Genomic DNA, 12483 nt, shown 5'->3' with positions numbered 1-12483 from the left:
TATGCGGATTTTTGACTGCATGGTGGGTGGGTACCCCTAAAACCTGTGTTGTTGAAGGGTTAACTGTAGTCTGATTCTTGTTCATGTCTGCTAATAATGAGTCCAAAAATGCTTGATTTTGATCAGAAATTTGAAAATGATGACAACTGGAATCTCCGAGCATATCTGAAACCACATAAAAATTACCAGTGACAAAGAAAATAGGCTTATAGTAAATAGTGTTAATTTTGAAGACATTTCAAACCTCCATGAAGGATAACCTCACAAGTGAAGTGTTCAATGTAGAAACCAGTACAAATTTTGGTTAGCTTGTTCAGAAACAAAATGTTCTAAGAATGTTCTGAATATTATTTTCATTATTAAAGTGAAGATAATTTTTATAGTTGTTTGAGGTGCGGTAATATGTCTATTGATACTCCCAGCTGTCTTACCAAACTGGCTGTCTGTTCTAAAATCCAGGTGAGGCTTGGGTTTTCAGAATGTGCACGCTCCTGTGTTCTACAACATTCTAAAGACGAACAATCTACCCCACTAAGATTCTTGCTACAGTTTTTGTTAAACTCAGCATTATTTTCATAGACTCTTTCATCTTTAGCTTCATCAATCTTTTCCTCAGCTGGAGCTATATGACAAAGGTCCATATCCTGAATGGAGTCCAATAAATCTACAACATGGGGCTGTGGAGTGATTAATTTCAGATGTATGAACACATAGTCTTCACACTGGCCAGCTGCATCCAGAAGATTATTTATTTTACTGATCAAAGCCGAACTATTATCATGAAGGTGACACCCAGGAGAGCGAAGCACTCAATGTTCCTCTGAGCTGTCCATAGTTTATAATGACTTCTGCACCTTCCTTATAACCTTGATTGAAACCTTGTTGAAGAGTAACTGCTTTGCCAGCATCTATTCCATCTCTATAGCCTTCTTTGACTCGTCTCTGCATGTGGCTCTGCCGTTCCCGCTGCACCAGAACCGACTCGACAGCTTCCTCGTCAAACACGTACCCCCTCCTCTCCAGGACCTTGGACCAAAGGCACATGACTCTTTTTGAATTGTGGTTTTCTCAGGGTATATGACCAGTAGTGGGATTGCTGCACACAAGTCTGCACACAGTGGGGAAGGACAACTCTGACCCCTTATCTCAATGACTAACTGAGATCCCTTCTCTTTGTCCTCTTAAAAACTTTCATGGCTGAGCAGAATCTTTGGAGGTGGTTTCTGGGGGACACTGAGTCCACCATCTCCCCAGATTGTCAGCATGCTGATTAAAAGCAACTTTCCTTTCTACCAATATTTGCCTCTCTTGGGTATTGATTTTCAAGCAGCAAGCAGCCAGACCTGAGTTGGGTAACACTAGTCCAATCTCTACAGACATTCAGTTACTCGTTCTTTTTCTTTTTTTCACTCTACTGATTTGTATTGAGTGACCAGCACAAGCTATTCCTGGTTCTGGAGACATAGCACTAAACCACACTCTCATGACACTTGCACTAAATACGGGAGGGATTAGACCATAAAAGGCAAATTCCTATCATTTCAGTATGTGAGAAATGCTATGATGACAGTCAAACAGAGCAAAGGCAGAAGGCATCTCTGAGGAAGTAGCTTTTGACTGAAGGATGACAAGGGGCCAGAAGTGCAAAAATCTAGGGAAAGTGTGTTCTAGGAAGATGGAACAGTAGGTGCAAAGGCCGTGAGGCAGGGAAGATTAATGAACAGACTGCCTGGAGCACAGAGTGTGGGAGAACACTAGAAGCCAATAGCCAAGGACCAGATCACATAGAGACTTGGTCAGGAGAAGCCTTCAAATGACAATGAGTTTTAAACAGAAATGCTAATATTCAATTCACGTTGTTCATGTCAAAGTTTGAGGGGTGTGGAAAAATACAATAATATCACCAAATAATGTCAGCAAAGCTGATTGGTGGGGTGCCCAGAAGAGACCTGACTCTCGTTGGAGTCTCTTTCTTTTTTTTTTTTTTTTAATAAAGAAGATGTTGGGGGTAGGAGTTTATTAATTTATTTATTTATTTTTGCCGTGTCGGGTCTTGGTTTCTGCGCGAGGGCTTTCTCTAGTTGCGGCGCGCGGGGGCCACTCTTCATCGCGGTGCGCGAGCCTCTCACTATCATGGCCTCTCTTGTTGCGGAGCACAGGCTCCAGACACGCAGGCTCAGTAGTTGAGGCTCACGGGCCCAGTCGCTCCGCGGCACGTGGGCTCTTCCCAGACCAGGGCTCGAACCCGTGTCCCCTGCATTGGCAGGCGGATTCTTAACCACTGCGCCACCAGGGAAGCCCGGAGTCTCTTTCTTGATTTCACTGCTATTCCAAAAAAATAAAAATCAATAAGGTATGCTTCTGAATGTGAAAATACCTATACTTAAATGAAAAAAGACAGTCGTATGCTGGCACAGGAATGGGACAGACATCTTGCTTCATACTTCATAAACTTCTATATTGTTTGCATTTTTCCAGTCTTGTGTTCATATACTACCTGTGCCATTTTTTTAAAGTGTGGCTGAGATGGCAACAGCTCATTTTAACTAGTTCTTCAAAGACAGCGTCAATTTTAAGTGTCTTAGCTGTAAACTGTCCCAGTCATACCTCCCTGAGGTTACACCCATAACTACCTAATCAGATTTCAGGTGTTCCTGAATCTCCTTGATCATACATCCCCAGGCAGTTTCTTGGCTTGGATTATTTCTTCATGAACTGACGTCATCATGACTTTTTTTTTCCTCTGAAAAAAATGGTGCAAAAATTTGAATGTACAAAAAAAGACAAACAGTGAAAAACAAATTTCCCTCCCTCTCCTGTCCTTCAGCCACCCAATTCCCCTCCCTTGTCATTATCTTGAGTATCTTTCTAAAGCAGCGGTCCGGAACCTTTTTGGCGCCAGGTTTCAAGGTTTCCTGGAAGAAAATTTTTCCACCGACAGGGCGGGCAGAGGGGGTTGTTCAGGCCGTAATGGGAGCGATGGAGAGCAGCAGATGAAGCTTCGCTCGCTCACCTCCTGCTGTGCGGCCTGGTTCCTAACAGGTAGCCGTCTGTGGCCCTGGGGTTGTGGACACCTGTTCTAAAGCGTAGTTTACCAGTCTGTTCCTCACTTTGAAAGTAATACATAGACAGCTGCTTCATTTTTGTTCATTGCTACATTTTATTCTTTTTCATCTATGTACTGTAACTTAACTAAGTCTTCCTTGGATGGATCTTTAAAGGTTTCCATTTTTTTTCCTTCTACAAATAACGCAACAAATATCCTGGTACACACATCATTTTGCCCCTGTAGGATGCATAGATTATATTAGAAATCTTCCTAATTTTATTCTTAGAAGTTAATTTTGATCCTAGTTTGAGGGTCCCTTAATACTATGTGTTCTGTTTAAACTACTCCACCTTGGTGGGTTTACAGTAAGAGTATGTGTTATGAACTGAATTGTGTCCCCTCAAAATTCATATGTTGAAGGTTTAATCTCCAGTGTGACTGTATTTGGAGATAGGACCCTTCAGAAGGTAATTAAAGATAAAGGAGGTCATTAAGGGTGAGGCTCTGATCCAATATTACAGAGGTCCTTATAAGAAGAGAAAGAGACAGTAGGGATGTTAGCACACAGTAAAAAGGCAAGAAGATACCTGTCTGCAAACCAAGAGGCCTTAGTATCGAGAGGCCTCAGGAGAAACCAAACCTCCCAAGACCTTGATCTTGGACTTCCAGCCCCCAGAACTGGAAGTATAAATTTAAATAAAATAAATAAATTTCTGTTGTTCAAGCCACTCATTCTGTGGTATTTTGTTATGACATCCTTAGGAAATGAATGCAGTATGTACTCTTGGCGGATGATGGACTTAGAAGTTAGTTAAATTGTTTAGTATGTTACACCGTATTTCTTAGTAATTGATCCTTGATATTTATGTAATTAAAAACTAAATATTAGAATACTTTTTTCTTTATCACTGGAGGCTTAATTCAGTATCATATTATTTTAGGTTAATTAGTCTAACAAATATTAAAAAACAGTTATTACTGAAATCAGTTGAAAATGTAGGGTAGATTGAAGGCACCATGCTATTAGTTCAGGTTCTTGCCAAGTTCTAAAGATACTCTCATGCTGACGAAACCTGAGTCACCGACAAATACAGAAAGTCAGTAAGGCTCTGTTTTAACTTCAGGCATCTTTATGAAAATTGGTCTGTTTTCCTTGGACAGCAAAGAGAACCATAAGTCAAGTCCAAAGAGAAATCTAAATGGACGAAATTTCACCTTTCCAAAGTGTAAGGTGTGTGTGTGTGTATACATATATATATATATATACACACACACACATATACACACACACAATATACACAGTATCTACTCAAACAGTATTTATTAGCAAACTATAGTATGTGCCAAGCCCTATGATCCACACAAAGTATGTTTAGTGTGTGTGTGTATACATATATATATATATATATACACACACACACATATACACACACACAATATACACAGTATCTACTCAAACAGTATTTATTAGCAAACTATAGTATGTGCCAAGCCCTATGATCCACACAAAGTATGTTTAGTGTCTACAATCTGAATCTAATATTCCTCTTAGAAATGAAGGCAAAAGATCTTGATTAGATAAGCAGACCAAAACAGCGATTTTTTTCAAGCCTAGATCTTCTTTGGTTTAGCCAACGTAGCAAATTAAGCAGACCTGCTTCTTCTTGAAACACTCATGCCTCTGGAATAGAGTAAATCCACCATGAAGCGGAACAGAATGATTTATGAGAGAATTTAACCTGTAATTCCTTGGACGGCTCTTTTAGGTTGTTATCAACTCCCTTTATGCCTTACAGAGTGAAACAAACAACCTTAAAGGAAATGGTCAGTCCCTCACCTAATTGTTGTCCCTATTTAATACAAATTTGAAAATGGGCTACCTTGTACAGTATCCCATATCTCTCAGAAAAAAAGAATAAAGGCCACCATATACTGTTCCATCATTCTGTCAGTCACCTTAGGCTGCCATAACCAAATACCATAGCCTGGGGGGCTTACGCAGCAGGGATTTATTTTCTCACATTTTCTGGAGGCTGGAAGTCTGAGATCAGTGTACCAGTATGGTCTGGGTTCTGGTGAGGGCTTTCTTCCTGGTTTGTAGACAGCCACCTTCTCACTGTGCCTTCACATGGCAGAGAGAGAGCTCTGGTATCTCTTCCTCTTCTTGTCCTGATCCTATCATGAGGCCCACACCTTCAGGACCTCATCTAAACATAATTAATTCCCAAAGAGCCCATCTCCAAATACTGTCACGTTGGAGGTTAGGACTTCAGCACATGAGTCTGGGGGATACAATTCAGCCCACAGCAATCACCACTGTTATCTCGCCTATGTGTAATGGTAGACGTTGTAGACATTTATTGGGGTTTGTGCTTGCCCACAAATACCCTGGCTGTCCCTACTCTGCCATTGTTTCAAGTCCTTATTGTTTGTCCCAGGATTACTGACATAGCTGCTGTTCTCCCCATGAACCAATTAACTCTGCAGGTTGCTGCACCAAAGTCCCTTCTCGAAAACCTTCACTGGCCTACAGCATTGCTGCGTGTCAGAGCTCCACCACCAGCAGCTGCTGTGTGCTTCAAGCAAGTTATTTAACCTCTCTGTGCAATGGGCATAATAATAGTGCTTCTAACAAAACATGTAGTACATTCTTAGAAGAATGCCTGGCTTTTAAGGGCAAAGTGTATGCTGGTCAGTGCTGTCATTGTAAATGACAGACCTAGCCTTTACAGTGCTCATTTCTAACTATTTATATTGACATACTCTGTACTTAGGTCAAACTCATGGCTTGCTACTTCCCATATGTGTCTTGAACCATCCCATCCCTCATTTGTTTGCCCTACTTCTAAAATATCTGCCTCCAAACATCTTCACCTGTCAAAACCTTACTAATTCTTCAAAACACATCTCAAAATGTCATCTCTTTCTTGAAGCTACTCTACCCTTTGCACCCATTTCCCATCCAACCATGAGGAGTCCCTCCTGCCATGATACACAACATCATGGACTTTTGGTATGTTTATTACTATTCTGTGTTGTGTTCATGGTCATTTGTGTATGGCTGGATTGTAAATCACACCAGGGCATAATATTTGTGTATCCTTGAGAGCCCCCGCCCATGGAAGACCATAATTAAAGCTAGTTTAATAAAAACAACTCTAATCATAAAACAAGGGAAACTGTTCAGAATTTATTTTTGTATTTTATTAAGAGATTTTTAGGGCACCATCTAGAAGAAACTTTATGGCCACAGGAAGGACGGAACATTTATGGTAAAAACAAGAAGACAATGCATAGACAGAAAAGAATTCAACAACAAAGGTGTAAATCATTACCTCATTTTTCTGAGCTCAATAACCAAGATGTTCTCCATCTTTTTTCTTGGATGACATTGAATAAAACAAATATCCACGTGACCATATTAAAAATGGAGAAAGTTACTTAAAGTCAGAGAATACGAACCAAAGAGGAGGGCTTCCCTGGTGGCGCAGTGGTTGAGAGCCCGCCTGCCGATGCAGGGGACGCGGGTTCGTGCCCCGGTCCGGGAAGATCCCACGTGCCGCGGAGCGGCTGGGCCCGTGAGCCGTGGCCGCTGAGCCTGCGCGTCCGGAGCCTGCGCTCCGCAACGGGAGAGGCCACAACAGTGTGAGGCCCGCGTACCGCAAAAAAAAAAAAGAAAAAAAAAAAAAAGAACCAAAGAGGAAAGTGTGATAAAGCCCAGGTGGCAGAGAGACAGCGCACAGCAGACGGATGGATGGAGGGAAGCCTTAGCAGCGGGAGCAATCAGACGCCCCAGCAGCACCTGCAGACCAGCCCGCTTAGCAGCAGCGTTGCTTCCGGCAGCAGCTCTCGTGCTGGCAGCAGCCCTTCCGCAGCCGCAGCCACACGGGCTGCAGCTCCGGGTGCGGCGATGGCGGCAGACCGCGGGGACGCTGCAGCAGCCCCCAGAGCAGCCGGGGCAACAGGGGCAGCAGCTGGGGCAGCAGCCGACCCGGGAGCGTCTGCACCGGGTGCAGCTGCCGCCACCCCAGCCGAGGCAGCCACCACACCTTCCACAGCCACAGCTGCCCACGGTGTCAAGTAGGGAGGACGCGAGGGAGATGAGGAGGGAGACCCAGGAGGGGAGGGAGGTCTGGTGCCGCCTTCTGTGGGGGGAGGGCCTTAAATACTGACAGCCCCCCCTTTTTTAGCCCAATTTCCACAGAAGAATCTCACAAGACCTTTTATTTACTTCCTTCCTGAGTACCTGTGTCATGATAACTTGCTATTTTTAGCAAGCAGCCTCATAACCTTGAGTTTTCTGTTAGGGATGAAATAGTTGTGTGTTACATCTTTAGTTCAGAAGTAGAAAAGTGACGGCTGATGTGTAGGGAAGCAGCAGCCCCAGGGGCCTCAGAACGTTGTCTGCATCTCAGACACGACCATCCTAGACGGTTCGAGTTCCCACAAGTGCAGAAGAGTTTCTCCACGATGCCGGGCACCCGAACTGGAGGGCTGGGAGAGTCCTGACAGCCTGTCGGTGGGTGAGAAGTAGATCAAAGGAGGGCCTTTTCAGGCTTCTTCCTCTCGCTTTCAAAAGGTAAACTTGGGCCTCCTTGGGGGTGCAGTGGTTGAGAGTCCGCCTGCCAGTGCAGGGGACACGGGTTCGAGCCCTGGTCTGGGAGGATCCCACATGCCGCGGAGCAACTAGGAAAAAACAACGACAACAAAAAACTCGTGTGATGTCAGATGCTAAAAATATAATTTTGTGTAACCTACTCCTAAGTCATCTGCTGAGAGGGAAGTTCCTACTTGTTGTTTGTTAATTAATTGGGAAAACAAAAATAAAAAAGATTTCATCTGGTGGCTGGCCTTCTCTCGTGCCTCTCCAGGTTTAAGACCTGTGGCCAGCCCAGCGTTTCAGCCCGATCATGGCCCAGGGGAATGTTTATTTGAAATGACTGGTGTACATTACAAAAAAACAACGACAACAAAAAACTCGTGTGATGTCAGATGCTAAAAATATAATTTTGTGTAGCCTACTCCTAAGTCATCTGCTAAGAGGGAAGTTCCTACTTGTTGTTTGTCTGTTAATTAAGTGGGAAAACAAAAATAAAAAAGATTTCATCTGGTGGCTGGCCTTCTCTCGTGCCTCTCCAGGTTTAAGACCTGTGGCCAGCCCAGCGTTTCAGCCCGATCATGGCCCAGGGGAATGTTTATTTGAAATGACTGGTGTCCATCTGGCTGGCTCTACCTGTTCAGCATTCTTCGTTTACCTTTTGAAAGCGAGAGGAAGAAGCCTGAAAAGGCCCTCCTTTGATCTACTTCTCACCCACCGACAGGCTGTCAGGACTCTCCCAGCCCTCCAGTTCGGGTGCCCGGCATCGTGGAGAAACTCTTCTGCACTTGTGGGAACTCGAACCGTCTAGGATGGTCGTGTCTGAGATGCAGACAACGTTCTGAGGCCCCTGGGGCTGCTGCTTCCCTACACATCAGCCGTCACTTTTCTACTTCTGAACTAAAGATGTAACACACAACTATTTCATCCCTAACAGAAAACTCAAGGTTATGAGGCTGCTTGCTAAAAATAGCAAGTTATCATGACACAGGTACTCAGGAAGGAAGTAAATAAAAGGTCTTGTGAGATTCTTCTGTGGAAATTGGGCTAAAAAAGGGGGGGCTGTCAGTATTTAAGGCCCTCCCCCCACAGAAGGCGGCACCAGACCTCCCTCCCCTCCTGGGTCTCCCTCCTCATCTCCCTCGCGTCCTCCCTACTTGACACCGTGGGCAGCTGTGGCTGTGGAAGGTGTGGTGGCTGCCTCGGCTGGGGTGGCGGCAGCTGCGCCCCGTGCAGACGCTCCCGGGTCAGCTGCTGCCCCTGCTGCCCCGGCTGCTCTGGGGGCTGCTGCAGCGTCCCCGCGGTCTGCCGCCATCGCCGCATCCAGAGCTGCAGCCCGTGTGGCCGCGGCTGCGGAAGGGCTGCTGCCAGCACGAGAGCCGCTGCCGGAAGCAATGCTGCTGCTAGGTTAGCCGATGGGCTCTGCCTCTAGGGTAAGAGATGCTGGGAGCTCAGCTCACAGCCTTTGGTAAGACTCTCCTGCATCCGTCCTGCCCTCTTTTTCCTGTCCCAGGTACCTTGATGCCTTGGAACTGTCCTTCTGCCCCTTTTAGGCTTAAGTTTCAGGGCTTGTTCTTTCCCTTCAGTGTGGTGTCATGATGACAATTTCTTCTCCCTGTAACTTCAGAACTTAGCATAAGGAGGTATTTATTCTCTGTCATCTTTGTAATCTTGTCTCCACTTGGAAAAAAAAGATAAAAGACCAGCATACATTACCAACATTAGTGCGTGGGAACACAGCCGCTCGTGTCAAAAATCTATTTATGTTATAAACCTAACGAAGTAAAATCATGATAGGTAATATTTCGTTTTTTTGAAAACATTACATACGATGGATTTTTTGTTCTTTTCTGTTGTACATTTACTTTTTCCCCGTTTCTATGTTTTGTAAAAAAAAAAAAAAAAAAAAAAAAAACCAACTCTCTCTTAATTAAAAAATGATCTTTCCTTATTCTAATGTGTCTCTTCTATGAGATGTATACCAGCCCATAGGTGGAGCCAATGGCACAAAAGACAAAAAGTGATACTCAAAGATCAGGATAGGTTTCAGTTAATGGATGATTGGTCCTCTACTGTCCTATATCTGGTTTTACAGTAAAGATAGAAATTTGGGGGGAAATCCCCAACCTTTAGTTGTCAATATCATTGAGGGAAATTCCTGTGCTCTCCTACAGATGCTGTTGTGACATCTGTGTCTGCATCTGAGTTCTGGTTTTAAGAGTTGACAGCCCCAGTGTGGCTGGTCAGAGCTTCACCCCCTCACTCTATGTGTTTTTTACTCACTCATTCAGCCAGCAAATACGTGCTGTATTAGGCCAGATATTCAGCCAAGCACTAGAGGTCTGAGGCTAATCACTTGCCTTCAAGGAGTCAACATCAGAGGGGGAAATGGAGAGTCAATTACAACACAGCTTTCTATTTCAGTTTTCTTTGTCTGGTCACCTTTTCTCAGTGATTGATCCTATATCAGCAATTCAAATAGATTTTTGGGTACATTATTGCCACCACTTTGATGAGTACCAATGTAAGAGACACTCAATTCACTTCCTGTATAAACCAACCAAGGGAATAGTTGACACCTTCCACAGGGCTTTTCATCCCGCCTCCCAGAAACAAATGACACAGTTGACCACTCCCTCCTCCCTGATAACACCACCGCACCCTTTTTTTTCTCCTTCCTATTCAGCCTTCTCTGCAGGTCCTTTCCCAGCATTGGTACCCAAGGCTCAGGACTTTGCCCTGTTCTCCATCATTCTACACCCTCACCTGACCTCTACTCTTTTTTTCTTTCCCATAGTACTCACCACTTTCTAACATACCATAACATTCATGACTTTACCACACTTACCCTTTGTCATTCTCTCTGCCTCACCCCACAGCCAACTAGAATGAAAGATTCTCACTCTTGTTCATTGACATTTCTCTAGCACCTAGAACAGTGACTGGCACATATATGTACTCAAGAAATAGCTTCATAATGAACAGATGATTTTTTTAAACTTTTTTAATCATAGAAAATGTCAAACACGCACAAAAGTGGAGAAGAGTAGAAGAAATTCCTAAGAACCATCACCCAAGACAACAGCTGTTAACACATGGCTCATCCCTTGTCATCTATGCCCTCACCCACCCCCCCTCCCACCACTGGATCATACAGAATGGAATCCTCACATCATCTCCTCAGCAAATATGTTTAGGTTTCTATGGATGAAAGAATTCCTCATCGTCTCTCTCTGGCTTAGACTATGGCTAAGAGATATCAGAGAAACACAGCAGTAAACTTCTCAAGGTCCAAGGTGAGGAGGTCTCTTCAGGGAGATGTGTAGAGGAAATACATGACACCCTCACCTTTAAGAAAATTTCAGTTTTCCCGGGGAGGGCCCTACAATTTACTCATTGCCACGCCTGTGGTGCATCCTGGTAATTTATAGGCAGACTTCTTAAAAGTCACAGGAAGATGAGAATAGAAAATCTAAGCCAATAGGACTTAGTGACCCAAGACACCTGGGGAGACTTTTAATCAATTCCATTTTCACTAGGAGCCTTTAGAAACCAAGCAGTGTTCATCTCTGGAGAGAGTTTTCTATTTCCAGCAACAGATAAAGAAAAAAAGTTTAAAAACAAAAATCTATTTTAACCAATGAGAACTTCATAATGCTTTTTTTAAAATCTCTGCTTAATAAAAAGTATTTAATAAATGGACTATTTGTATTCGAAAATTCTCAAAGCTCCGGAAAACCACCACCTCACCACCTTTAAAAACAAAACCAAAACAATGGCTACAAACATTGGCTCTGGAGCCAGGATATTCTGACAAAAATCCAGGCTTCTCTATTTACCAGTCTTATTTCCTTCAGCCTCACTTTATTTGCAACATGGGGATCATGACTGAGCCTCTCTCATAAATTTTTGGAATAAATGGACTTATACGAAATGACATATTTATAAGCAGATGATCGACACTGCATTCTGCTCATCTTGCTTTATTTCGTTGGGTATCAACATACTACTTTCAGTTGGTCTTTTCAGGTACAGAGTTGTTTGCCCGCAGACTGCGGACTCCCGCCTCTAGTTCAAAGGTTCTGGAAGCTTGTAAAGAGCCCACACAAAACTTTGGGGCGGGGCCCCCGGCTCCGAGAAGGGCCGGCCCCGCCCTTGCCCCGCCTCCGACCCCGCCCCCGCTGCTACCTTTAGAGCCTGGCTTCATCAGACTGCTGAGGGTGCTGGTCCCGGGGGCTTGATATCCCGGGCTGTGAGCGAGTTGGCGAACAGAAATCCCCTCCTGTAGGTAAGAATGTCTCCAGGAGGTAAATTAACTGAAGAAATACCTTCATCCCTCGGCCGCCTCGCCACTCCTGCCCCCAGTTTGGGGAGCTTGAGCCGGGCGGGTACCTGCGCTGTAGCAGGCGGGTTCGGACTGGCCTGGGTTACATCCCGGGGCCCTTGGCGGCCAGCCAGCTGCTTCCTGCCGCTGCTCTCCCTCGGGTCCATAGCTCCGCCACCCACAGTGCTGAGACTCGCCCAAGTAGGTTTGGCTAGAATTGCTACTTTCAACCCCCTGGGAAAGCAGATTAAATAAAACCTGAATTCTGGTAAAGGACCAGCATTCCCCATAGTTACATCCATGGTCACAGCTTTTAACTAAAAAGAAAGCTTAGCGCACAATTCCAAATCCCCGTCCAAGAATGTCGAAAAGGTCCTAGTGAGGAAAAGAAAGGGGACTTTAAAGGTAAGAGATCCGGGACCCTATTGAGACTACTTTAACTGAAATTTTAAAATAATACAGTCGTGGCTTCCCTGGTGGCGCAGTGGTTGAGAGTCCGCCTGCCGATGCAGG

The 12483-nt window shown here is 44.5% G+C and overlaps 1 protein-coding gene and 1 pseudogene across 1 annotated transcript in view; one reads left to right on the top strand and one right to left on the bottom strand.

Annotated features, from left to right (window-relative positions):
• Window positions 1-320: 320 nt before the first annotated feature.
• On the bottom strand, window positions 321-1044 carry LOC102993130 (protein YAE1 homolog; annotated as a pseudogene).
• Window positions 1045-11867: 10823 nt separating this feature from the next.
• The window catches only part of SLC19A3 (solute carrier family 19 member 3), a 24155-nt gene continuing 23539 nt past the window's right edge, over window positions 11868-12483 (top strand). The window contains exon 1 of the mRNA XM_024124468.2: window positions 11868-11934. The gene's annotated coding sequence lies outside the window, so the exon portion shown is untranslated. The remainder of the gene's footprint in view (window positions 11935-12483) is intronic.

The sequence above is a fragment of the Physeter macrocephalus genome, chromosome 2 (assembly GCF_002837175.3).
Source record: "Physeter macrocephalus isolate SW-GA chromosome 2, ASM283717v5, whole genome shotgun sequence".
NCBI classification, from domain to species: domain Eukaryota; kingdom Metazoa; phylum Chordata; class Mammalia; order Artiodactyla; family Physeteridae; genus Physeter; species Physeter macrocephalus.
The sequence above is the reverse complement of the archived record's forward strand: the minus strand, read 5'-3'. Positions and strand labels throughout refer to the sequence as shown.